This window comes from Pipistrellus hanaki, assembly GCF_964339955.1.
Source record: "Pipistrellus hanaki genome assembly, chromosome: 4".
Lineage (NCBI taxonomy): Eukaryota > Metazoa > Chordata > Mammalia > Chiroptera > Vespertilionidae > Pipistrellus > Pipistrellus hanaki.
In genome coordinates, this window is record NC_140506.1 from 6,205,278 (window position 1) to 6,218,274 (window position 12,997).

Below are 12,997 nucleotides of genomic sequence, written 5' to 3' on the forward strand. Positions count from 1 at the left end.
CCTTTACTCTCTGCTTAATCTTGTGAATGATTCCAGTTGGCTGAGCCTCTGAGGCTGGAGAGAGCACCAGGCCCCTCTTCAAGAGGATGTGGGAACGTGCCTCTCACCACAAATTGTGTTGTTGGAACAGGAGCAGGCTGCTGCCAACTGGGCCAGGGCACAGGCAGGAGGAGCGAGTGGTGGAGACATCAGGGTTAACTGTGGTTGTGACAACCCCTGACCTGTGAGCGTGGAGATGGAATGGCAGGCAACCCCAGTGGCCAGCTCTGTGTTCTCAGGTATAATGCAGGAAGGAGAAAACCCATGGCAGAGCACAGAGGGGGGGTCTCTCTGGGCACCATGTGTGTGGGGTTCCCTCAGGAAATGGCCTGAGAAAACCTCTGCAGATGTCCCTGTGTTACCATCATGCCCTGTGTGTTCGCTCAGGCACCTGCTCCTCTGACCCTTTCCTGGCTCCTTCTGGGTTCTCTCCTCTGGGGTAAATTGAAATGAGAAAGAAAGATGGTTCAGCAAGTAGTAAGCTCAGATGGCGATGGCCCACCTTGTGAACACTGTGTCACCTTGAACTCTCATGGATATTGATCAGTTAGGCTTTTGTGTACACTCTGTCTTTAAAGACCAAGAGCTTGAAAGTCACCATCATGATACAAATCATTGTCTTTTCTTCCTGGTTATTCTACCAAATTGCTTTTGCACAAATACAGTTTTGACTTTGATGGCGTATGCACAAATGGATGAGGAAGTTGATGTGACTTTGCATGTGTTTCTGGCATTTGTTTCGCTATAAGTTTTTGACTTCTTGATACTGATGGAATGCTGACAGGATGTAGAGAGTACAGAACACCAAAACAGTCCTGAAACCACTTATTTTTGTTATTCTGTTTTTACATAATTTTTCCAGCAAATTTAGTTTATATTTGCTTAGGATATAATTCACCTGCCCTTTATTAATTAAATATACCAAATTGGAGGAGTGTCACTTACATTTTGACTATTAAACATGGAGATAATTGAAAATTGTCTTCATCGATAACTTACTAATGACTTACTTGGATGTGAGGGTCATATTCAATGTACACACACCATTTATAAGTCCTGTCATTTTCCCTGTACTACCAACTTTGTCAACTCTAAGAGATCTTAATTTCATCTACTACTTTTTACACTTATTCTATTTTCATAATATGAAGCAGCAAAAGAAAACTCACTTTGCTAAAAACATGGCATTTGAAATAAAAATTTTTGATGGCAGAGAGATAATATTTGGCATGGGAAAAACAAAATAGAAATGTTATGTTCCCTTTTTTTTCAGCACCCAAATTCCTCTGAACCCACATCCACACACACACACACACACACACACACACACACGCACTCGCTCACCAGTCTGGGCAGCAAGTTCCTTCTGTCCTTGATGAGAAATTAGAAACTGAAAGTGTATGGTCTACATGAAGCAGGGTGGGGGCAGGGGTATGAGGCTCTGTGGGTTTTTCTAGAGACTTCCTTCCCAGAATGTGAAAAGTCTTGTGTGAGGAGGATTAGGAGAGGAATACTCAACAAATGAATCAAGAGAGGTGGCAGCTGCTTGTCAATGTGGGATCCACAGTTGGACGTGAGGAAAGTAAAAACTGGACAGGATGATGGAAGATTCCACAAAGAGACGAATACTACTTTGAAACCTCACTCCACAGAATATGATGATGTGGAACCTTCTCTCTAACTTCCTCCATTCCCACTCTACCTCTTCTCCTTTTACTCTTTGAAGATATTGCATTCAGTATTGAGTAATCAGGCTTAAAAATATGGTCACCTCACCCCTCTTACCTCACAGTTTCTCCCCTATAAACCATAGCAACACGACTCCACCATGAGACAAGCAAGTTTGCTCATCTCTCTCATCATGGATTCTTTACTGTGGGTTGCACCTTTTCTCATTAAAGTTGTGATGTTCAAAATTTCATGCCTTTCATGGTGTATATCCTGTCCTCAGCACCTAGCCACCCTTTCCCCACGCCCCCTCACCTTTCCCAGGTGCATGATGGCTTCAGCTACTCTGGATCTTCACTATCCATTCATTTCTTCTGAGAGTGCTGTAACTCCTAGCTCTAGTGTATGGCACTTTGCCATTATCTGTGTTTTATTAAAATCACTTATTCCAGGGTACAATGATCTCAACACTTGTATAGTTAGCAAAATATTCTGGACTTAGTTATTATATACTTACTAGGGGCTCAGTGCACGAACTTGTGCACCTTGAAAGGAACTGTGGGCCACAAGGCTGCAGTTAGCACAGGGGTGGGGGTCTGGCCCCTTCCATCATGGCCCCCAGTATCCTCTCTGCTGGCAGCCCTGCTCCTGCAACTGGTGCTCCCATGCGCTGATGGTGCTGGCCCCACTCGCATCCACTGATGGCACAAAGCGATTGGGGCCAGCACCAGCAGCAGGTGAGAGCAGGGCCTTTGCCCTAAGTAGGTATGAGCAGCTGCTGCTGCCCTGATCACCCCTAAGGAGCAGGGGGAGGTGGAAAAGCTTTCAGGGGTGATCAGGGCCAGCAGGTGCTACTTGCACCTGCTGATGGTGCTGAGCAATCGGGACCAGCGCCAGGTGCTGGCAGTGGGTACAAGTGGTAGCTCCAGTGCCAGCGGTGGGTGTGAGCAGGGCCAGCGTCAGCAGCAGGTGCGAGTGCTGGGCGGGACCGCTGGGTGGGACTGCAGCATGCAGGAGCAAAGAATTTTCAGAAACACCAGAGGCTCATCCCGATGAGAGCGACCAGTGCCTCGCCTTGGACTGGTGCCCCTGCTCACCTGCTCCACCATTCCACTGTGGCTGATGCCCAACATGTTCTGTACTCTGCCACATGAACATGTTCTGTGATCTGAGATAAGCAAGAAAACAGAGCAAGAGTAGGGGACAGAGAAGGGCTCTAAGCCAAAACATCCGATAGACTTTGAAACATCACAGGCATTCTGGAAAGGGGAAACAAGTAAGAGGAGACACACAATTCTGCTTGCTTTTTTGGTGATTGGTCTATGCATGGACCAATCACCAAATGCTGCAGGGGCCGGGTATTTAAGCAGACAACTGTATTTAGTTTCTTTTCCCCAAAACTATCCAGTGAGGTGGTGACATGAGTCATTCAGTCAGCATTTCAGAGGCCTAGTGCCCCATTCTGGTTCAGCCACTGTCACCCTGGGATGGTGTTTATGGTTCACCTGGCTTTCGCTTGGAACTCATTACCAGAGGGAGGCTGAGGGTGTGATCCAATATGACTAGGGAATGAGGCTAGGATTTGGGAAGGCCCATGGCAAAAATGCAATGGATGGCAACCCATTTATATAAAATAAACGTCTCTGTCTAGATGATAGATAAGAAGGAAAAAAAAGTGTGCATCTATGGTTAATTCAAAGAATAGAATAAAAAGTAAAACAACCCAAAATCTCTTCCTGTTCTGTAATTTTCTAAATACTAAATGGTTTTCTAAGACTAAAAATACCACAGGGATTTACCTATTGTTTTAAAATAATTTTCCTTTTAATTAAACTGGCAAATTTTATGTTACAGCTATTTTACAATACTAACATTTAGGAAAAAAATAGCTTACTATTAGTTTGGAGAATTACTGAATTAAATGAAAATGCCATAAATAATAAAATTACTTTAATATTTTCCCATGGTAACATGTTTTCTTTCTTTTTATCTGAGGTATAGTGATTGGTAAATACAATGGAAGTGACTCAAAAAAAAAAAAGGAGAAAATAGCATTTCAATAAGATCATGCTTATATCTGAACATTTTATTGTCCACCAATATGTTCATTTCATTCAAATGTTTTTAAAAACTTCTATAATATTTTAAATGACTTAAGTGTGGCAAAAAGACAACAATGGGTCAAAGCCAAATTTCTAATATGAATAAAAACAATAAAAAACTGACCCAGCCCCCTCTTGCTGTGCTCTTCAAAGGGTTTCTTAGGAGAATCACCAGCCCAGCCAGCCATAGCTACAATGGGAAGGCGTGGCTCCCATGGTGTATTCAGGTAACAAAAGTGATTAAAAACCTGGAGCCTCCAGGACAGTGGGTTGACAAACTGGCTCGCAAGCCACATGCGGCTCTTTGGCCCCTTGAGTTTTTAGCAAAGGCCAGCTTAGGAGTACCCTAATTAATTTAATAACAATGTACCTACCTATATAGTTTAAGTTTAAAAAATTTGGCTCGCAAAAGAAATTTCAATCGTCGTACTGTTGATATTTGGCTCTGTTGACTAATGAGTTTGCCGACCACTGCTCTGGGATCCTGGGTCTGACTTGCTCTGATCCTCATATTTTTATTTGCTTTGCCTCTTGCTCCACCAGTATTTAGGGGGAACAGACCCAGGGACACCTGATCACCTTCCAGCGTCTTTCCCGTTATCGCCTACAAAACCACCTCAGCCATCCTCAGCTTCTGAAACCAGACAATCTTTCCTTCTCTCTCTTCTCCTCTCTCTCTCTCTCTCTCTCTCTCTCTCTCTCTCTCTCTCTCTCTCTATCTCTCCATTAACCACCATGAGCTCCCAAATTTGTCAGAATTATTCCCCGGAGGTGGAGGCTGCCATCAACCACCTTTGCATCCTGCACCTGCGGGCCTCCCACACCCACCTCTCTCTGGGCTTCTGTTTCCACAGTGACTATGTGGCTCTGGAGGGCGGGGGCCGCTTCTTCTGTGAGCTGGCAGAGAAGGGAAAGGGCGCTGAGTATCTCTGAAATATGCAAAACCTGCCCTGGTGGGTGGGAATAATGGGGTAAACAAATGTATGTTGAATAGTCTATTTTGCGGTGAAGATAGGGAAAGCAGAAGATATGGTAGCGTTATCCTCAGAGGAAATTTTCCATGCTGTCTCACCCAACCCGTCTTTGGCTCAGTGGATAGTGTCAGCCTGCCCACTGAAGGGTGGTGGGTTTGATTCCAGGTAAAGGCATGTACCTTGGTTGCAGCTCAGCCCCTGTCAGGGAGTGTGCAGAAAGAAACCAACCGAGGTATCTCTCTCACAGTGATGTTTCTCTCTCTCTCTTTCTCTTCCCCCTCCCGGCCTCTCTAAAAATCAATGGGAAAAAATATCCTTGGGTGAGGATTAACAACAACAACAACAACAAAAAGATGCAAAACCAGCTTGGTGTCTGCATCCTCTTCCCGGACGTGGACGTGCTGAAGTCTCCCCAAGATGAGTGAGTGACACTCAGGACGCCAGGAAGCCTCCATGGCCTTGGAAAGGAACCCGAGCCAGTTCCTCTGGAGCTGCAGGCCCTGGGCTCTGCCTGCGCAGACCCTCAGCTCTGTGACTCCCTGGAGAACCACTTCCGCCTTTCATAAGAAGATGGGTGACACCTGCCTCACCTCTGCAGGCCGCCCCCTCTTACCCCCCCCCCCCCCCGGGCCAGTATCTCTTAGAAAGGCTCACCCTTAAGCATGACAGGAGCCTTTGGAGCCCAGAGGCCTTTGAGGGCCCCTCTGCATTTCCCTGGTGTCTGGTGTTTACCTGAGCCTCTCCCCAAAACCACTAGCCACTATTTAAATCACCCTGCAGCCATCTCCCATGCATTGGACCAAATGGAACTAGTAAAGCTTTTTATAGAAAAAATAAGAAGGAGGAGGAGGGGGAAAGGAGGAGGATGAGGAGAAAGAAGAAGAAGAAGAAGAAAAGGAAGAAGAAGAAGAAGAAGAAGAAGAAGAAGAAGAAGAAGAAGAAGAAGAAGGAGGAGGAGGAGGAGGAGGAGGAGGAGGAGGAGGAGGAGGAGGAGAAAAGAAGATAATAAGAATGGGCCTTAAAGGTAGACCCATTTTATTTGGGAGCATTACCTTGGAATCATTGTGTTTGAGAAAGAAAAATTTCCTAATCATTCGTGAACTCAAGCTCTTCATCTTACAGGAGAGGAAACAGGGTAAGTGGCCTTTGCGAAGTCACACGGCTGCTTTGTGGAAGCCACTGGGCTTCCCACTGCCTGAGCTGTGTGACCTGTGGGGTCAGAGCTTCTGTGCAGCTGTCTCCCAGACACAGCCCACCAACAGCAAACCAACAGCAGGGGGCTCCTGGGATGCCTTCTGGGCTCGGAGCCCCCAGCAGACTATGAGGAGGTTACTGCTACCCCCACTTTGCAGATACGGGAACCAACGCCAAAGCGTTCAAACTCAGATCTTGAGTCTGGAGCCACAGTCTCAACCACAACCCCTGGGACCGCAGCCTAAACCAGGCCAGGGTGCCACGGTCCTCCCCCCACATTCCTGTTCTTAGAATGTCCCCTGAGGCAGCTTCTGCTAACACCCCGCACAGATGGAATATTCTGCCTGCCTCCCCTGACCTCTCTAGCTAACATGGATACCAAAAGAGGGAAAACCTGATTCTACGGGCCCATTAGGACTAGAAAAAGCTTCAGAGCAATCGCTTGCACTTAGCATCCAGACCACTAGGTGGCAGTGTGTCCGCCCCCTGAGGTGGCCATAGCTTTCAGGGCTGTAGGACTTCCCCAGAAACCAGCCTTTCTGAGCTCAGAATCCAGGCAAGGGGCCTCTGGATGTGGGCAGGAGCCCGGGAGCATTTGAAGCCCAGCAGTAGTCAGACACACGGATGGAAACAGCAAATGGGCCGCGTGGATCTGAGCCTTTCAAATAAGTTCCCAAGGGACAGGAAATCCTTCCCAGGCTTTTCTCTTTGAAAGAGAAGGCTGACCTCTCCAGGGTGTCCCTTGAACACAGCTCAGTTCCCCGGATACTCATGATCACCTTTCACAGAGCGTTTTTAAGATGTGGTTTTATTGGAAAGAAACCCCCTCCCTCTCTCCTATCATTCATCATTAATTCCTTGGGGCGTTAGAATATTTGAAGTTGTGCCTCGCCTTGTAGATTAATCTCAGCAAAACCTCTCTGACAGCCTCAGCACGGGGCAGGAAAGCACAGTCATGACTTTGCCTGTGTTCACAGACCCATCATTTTCCTACACAGAGTAATCTCTCTGAGGACAAAATATCAAAACTGGCAAATATTAGTGATCTCTAGTATCGATGTTATCACACAATAAATGTATGTAATTTTTATACTTACAACGGCTCTCTGAGGTTAGTGCTATTATTATCCTCGTTATTTTAGAGGAGGAAACTGAGGCACAGAGAGGTTAAGTGACTCCCCCAAAGTCACACAGCAGGTAGGGGGCAGAATCAGAGGCCCCTCCTCTTCTTTTAATTGTTGCACTATGAGTTTACATTGCAGAGGCAGCAATGTATACAAGAGAGCCGAAGGTTCTAACCACATGCGGGAGCTACTGCTGCTCTGAAATATTTCCCGAGAGGCTTTGCAGCCCTCTGCCATCCATTGCCCTGGTCTCCTGGGATTCCCGGGAGAAGGCAGGGCTGATGGCAGCAGCATAGATAGCCCCTCTTCTCATTTGGGTAGACATTTCGCATGAATCCCCACCCCCTGCCAGGTCCTAAGGTTCAGGGGAAAGTGTGTTCCTTCTCATCACCAAAGATGGATTAGCACATGCCGTCAGGAGCAGGATGAAGCCGGTGGCCTGTGCCCAATGGGATTCTGTGTCTGGTTTGGGGCCAGGCTTCATCTCATCCCAGCGGCACCAGAGGTTGGAGGAGGAACACGTGAGAGGCCCTATCCGGTTACAAAGCGGCCGATGACACACTTTTATCTGCCGATCACCCTTCTGCTACAATGAGGCTGGGTTTTCCTGCCTGGCTTCCGCCTCTCCTGCTGTCTTCCCACCCAACGTGCCCCTCTTCCAGCCTTTCCCGCCAGCAGCACAGTCTGTGCCCCCGGTTTGCAGGGGGCACCTCTTCCTGCTGTAAAGAAAATGGCTCACTTATTGGAGAGAAGAAACCTGGGCATGGCTGTTACCTGACTCCGCAGAATGAGGTGGGAGCGGGGCCTCCTGCAGTGGTTTTCCTGGGGCCGGGGCGGGCACCCTCTCCCTTTGGGCTGCGGTGTCTGCTCAGCACAGGGGATCCAGGGACGGTGGCCCTTTCTGAGGCCTGGCCTCGGGGACGTCCAGGGGACCGGTGGAGTGATCCTCCCGCCCTCCCCCACCAGGCTGACTTAGACAAGAAAAGTGCTATTATGCCTGCAGGATATTGAGCAAGAAGGAGGGGAGAGAGAGAGGAAGTGAAAAGTGCCTATTCAGCCTGGACACTTCTGCTGACATTCCCACCAAGCACGTGATATTTTAAAGGGCAAAACCAAAAGCAGGTTCTCCCGCTGCTAGCAGGACATCCGGGGAAAAGCTGGAAGGCTTTTGGCTCTGCCATCTGTTTGCACAGGCAGTGCTGTCCTCTGTCTTGGAGGTCATTTAGGGAGATCCACCCCCAAACGTGGAATACTCACAAAAAATCCATGCTAAGCCAAAACCGGTTTGGCTCAGTGGATAGAGCGTCGGCCTGCGGACTGAAAGGTCCCAGGTTCAATTCCGGTCAAGGGCATGTACCTTGGTTGCAGGCACATCCCCAGTGGGGGATGTGCAGAAGGCAGCTGATTGATGTTTCTCTCTCATCAATGTTTCTATCTCTCTATCCCTCTCTCTTCCTCTCTGTGAAAAAATCAATAAAATATATTTTAAAAATCGTAACAAAACAAAACAAAAAAAATCCATGCTAAGAGACTACCATTGGAACCAGGTGGGATGTTAACAAATTGTGTTTGGTAAATTAACATCCTTTACCATTCATTCATTCATTCATTCATGGACTCATCAGTCGTGAACATGAAACGCCTACTTCATGGGCGAAGCACGAAGCTGAGATGAGACAGGTGTGCAGTCAAGGCTCTTCCTCTGGGTGGTTTATAATCTTTATGGCTCAAGCCAGAGATGGCCACACTCCTCCCAGACACTCATCCTTCTGTCTATAGTGGGGATCGGAAAACGACGGACCACTTGCACAATCTGGCCTACGGCTTGTTTTGCACAGCCTCTCAAGTGAAGAATGGTTTTTGTATTTTTTAAAAGTTGCAAAACAAACAAACAAAAACAAAACATAAAAGAACAACAATACATAACCAAGATGCTACATAGCCGAAAATACTATTTGGCCTTTGCCATTGTCTGTTCCATAGTAAGAGAATTATTGCTTTTGAGCCAGGCGTAGAACAAAACTGAATAGAACATTTCTGAGCCCTTCTGGCCGCTGGATGACTGAGTTTTGGCCAGTGGGACCAAAGCGGAAGAGATTTCTGTAGCTCCTGGTGGAACTTGCCCTCCCTGCAGGCAGGACTGCTCTGTGGCCTGAGCCATGCGTCTCATTGACGACATTGGGCACTACAAAGCCAGAAGTCAGGAGGAGCCTGCCCCGGGGAGCACTCTACCATCTCTGATTTTTTCTGGAGGGTTATGAGGGCAGTAAAGAAAGGGAGAAAGAGAAGAAATACTCACTTTTAAAAGTCAGTCTTATGTGTCCTCTTTCCCCCTCCCCCCACTAACTCCCCTGTGAGGCTAAACAAAACCCCTCCCCCAAATCCAGAATTTGCCTGCCTCCATGGAATGGACCTCCACTCTTCTCCCCCACCCCCACCTGGTTAGCTCGTATTCATGCCCCGCACTCAGTGTAGGGCACACTATCACCTCCTTCTGAACTCGGTCCCTCAAGACCAGGTCAGGCACCCTCGCTCTCTGCTCCTGTAGTGTTTTTTAGTTGTTGGAGGCAACTGCTTCTCCCACTAAACCTTGAGCTGTTTAAAGGTGGAGACTATATCTTATTTGTCTTTAAAAAATATATTTTTATTGATTTCAGAGAGGGAGAGAGAGAGAGAGAGAGAAACATCAATGATGAGAGAGAATCATTGATCGGTTGGCTCCAGCACGCCCCCTACTGGGGATTGAGCCCGAAATCCGGGCATGTGCCCTAGACTAGAACCGAACCTGGGACCCTTCAGTCTCTAGGCTGACTCTCTATCCACCGAGCCAAACCAGCTTAAGGCTCTGATTTGTCTTTGATTCCCCCAGGACAATGCCTGGCCCACTGCAGGTGCTTTATAAACGCTGTTGAGTGAATTATTTTATTAGAGCTGAGAGTGGCTTCCTGGTGTGTTGGGCAGCTGGGTGGTTTGTTTTGATTTTTCTTTTTAATGCATTTATCCCAGGAAAAGTAAGTCCAACAATTTATACCTCTAAGGGTATAAATGAGGGAGAAGAAATGTACATATTTGCAAAGATTGTATTTTTAAAACTTGAATGTTTTACTTGAATTGGATGGTAGTATTGTTTGCTGATAGTGTCTGAAAGGTTTGAAGATTTTATAAAAAGCCTTGAGGTGAGTTTAGTAATATATTGATACATTCCTGAAGTAAAAGGAAGTGTAACTAACTTCTCAAATCTTATTTTGTAAAAATAACCCCTCCCTTTGTTCTATTTTTATATAAGTGTTTCTCACAAAGGAAAATTGTGCGATATTCTATTATTTCATAACAACAATATGATAATGATGATAAAACTTTCATTTGGTTTTCCCCGTGCCCCTTTATGTTATGTGGTTTATAATCAATACATGCAAAAGCCTATTTTACTGTATACTCTGGATATATGCAATCAATTTTCTGAACCAGCAAATTAATGTAAGACTTTTAAGCAGTAGTACTTTTTCTCTTCACAGGGATGGGGACTCTTTTTTTCTCCAAGGGCCATTTGGATAGAATATTTATAACATTATCTGCAGGCCATACAAAATTATCAACTCAGCCCTAGCTGGTTTGGCTCAGTGGATAGAGCATTGACTCATGGACTGAAGGGTTCTGGGTTTGATTCTGGTCAAGGACACACATCTTGGTTGCAGACTTGATCCCCAGCCCTAGTTGGGGTGCCTGCCTGAGGCAACCAATCAGTGTGTCTTTCTCACATTGATGTTTCTCTCTCTGTGTGTCTCTCCCTCCCCTCCTACTCTCTCAAAAAATTAATTAAAAATATCCTTGGGCCGAAACCAGTTTGGCTCAGTGGATAGAGCATTGGTTTGCAGACTGAAAGGTCCCAGGTTCGATTCTGGTCAAAGGCATGTACCCTGGTTGCGGGCACATCCCCAATAGGGGATGTGCAGAAGGCAGCTGATCAATGTTTCTCTCTCATCGATGTTTCTAACTCTCTATCCCTCTCTCTTACTCTCTGTAAAAAATCAATAAAATATATATTTTTTAAAATCCTTGGGTGAGGATTAACAACAACAAAATTATCAACTGAAAAATTAGCTTGCTATATTCAAACACTTAATTAACTCGTCCTTTATGCCTTGGCAATGCCAGACCAAATGATTTTGAGGGCCTTATACAACCCACAGGACAGATGTTACCCACCCTTGGTTTTGAGCAGTGGTCGGCAAACTCATTAGTCCACAGAGCCAAATGTCAAAAGTACAACAATTGAAATTTCTTTTGAGAGCCAAATTTTTTAAACTTAAACTTCTTCTAATGCTACTTCTTCAAAATAGACTCTCCTAGGCCGTAGTGTTTTGTGGAAGAGCCACACTCAAGGGGCCAAAGAGCTGCATGTGGCTCAAGAGCCGCAGTTTGCTGACCACTGGTTTAGAGGAAAGAATACAAAGTATGAGGGGCATATTGTCTTCACAGATAATCCCTCTTGAGACGATGTTAACCAAAGGTGGAGCTGGAAAAATTACTTGCCTGATGGAATAGCGGGTTATTATTCGAATATCTGCTTTTCATTAAATTTATAGTTATTTACTAAAGCTTTTCATAAATTACAAGGAAAGCAGAGCAATAAAATAAAAGAATGATTCTAAGATTTCTTAAATCAAGTGTTATATCTTACATGTGCTGAAGAATGATCACTAACACCTCAGAGCTTCTGGATACTTTATTAAATGCTCACTGCTCTCCCCCTCACTCAGCAAAGTAAATTCTAAGCAAATGACTGTCTCAATGAATAGCTCATTCTGTGTGGGTTTGAATGGGCCTTTTCTCCCCCATCCTGTGCAACTCTATTGTGCAACACAAGGAAATAAAATACTATGGGAGGAAAATTAGTGCATTACATAGTGCGGGTGGAGGAAGTCCGCTTACGCAACTCATCCCTGCCAGTATCAGCATCTGTTTATTATATCAGACTTTTTGTATTTATCATTCGGGCAAATTCTTTTACTCTTCCTATCTCATCTCATCCTCCCCTCTACCCCAGATTGAGAAATCTTATCCTAGTTCAATCTGGTCAGTCTAATCACTACCCGAAGCATTAGCCTGTTTATAGACATGCTTGCTGGTTTGCTCTCTAAATTAGAATATTGTGCTTACGATTGTACTTATACTTCAGCAATGATAACCCTTATTTCCTCTCAATTAAGAAATGATACCTATATATTCTAGTTCTTAAAGGAGTAAGTGACATGAAGTCCTCGGCCAATCTAGCCACCTCCGAGGAGAGAGGGGTGACCTGGGTCTGTGGCTACGCCAGCTCTGCGGCATCATTAAGGCCTCCAGGGGCCTGCTCAGCAAGCAAAGCATGGGCGTGTTTGGGCGTGAAAATGACCTGGCCTTGGGTCAGGCTTAAACACAGTCCTGGTGGCTTCCTTCCCTTCAAGGATCTGGGTGTAGTGCAATGACAGAGGGGGTGGCTTCAGTCTTCTGCTTGCTCAGCACAGGAGTGCAACTGGCAGGAGAGGTCAAGCCTGGCCCCAGCCCCAGGCTAAGGAGCAGCAGGTAAAGCACAGCTGAACCCAGACCCTCTGAAAGCATGTCTGGTGCTCAGGAGCTTTGTCTTTAAGCCAATCACGCCCCAATCCCACACCATCCAAGGTGTGTATTCCTAGAGTGAGTTGGCTGGCTGCTGTCAGAAACCCACACCCAGACATACTGACAGTCAGGGGGGAGTGGAATGCCATGAAGTGGAGAAACAGGTTCTGCTTATTTTCTGACTTTGACAACTGCTTCCCCTTCATCCCCTTAAAGTGCTAGAAGGGCTCCCGGTTCAGACGTGAAAAAAAAGGGCGCTTTTTCCCCACTTTCCTCTACCCTACCTCCCTCTTACCCC

The 12,997-nt window shown here is 46.1% G+C and overlaps 1 protein-coding gene across 3 annotated transcripts in view; it reads right to left on the reverse strand.

Moving 5' to 3' along the window:
- Positions 1–12,997, reverse strand: part of FYB1 (FYN binding protein 1) — a 124,055-nt gene that overhangs the window by 78,578 nt on the left and 32,480 nt on the right. The window contains exon 1 of one of the 3 annotated variants that reach the window (XM_084880574.1): positions 7,876–8,054. The exons of the other annotated variants lie outside the window; for them this stretch is intronic. The gene's annotated coding sequence lies outside the window, so the exon portion shown is untranslated. Of the gene's footprint in view, positions 1–7,875; positions 8,055–12,997 lie in introns of those variants that run through there. 3 annotated transcript variants of the gene reach the window in all.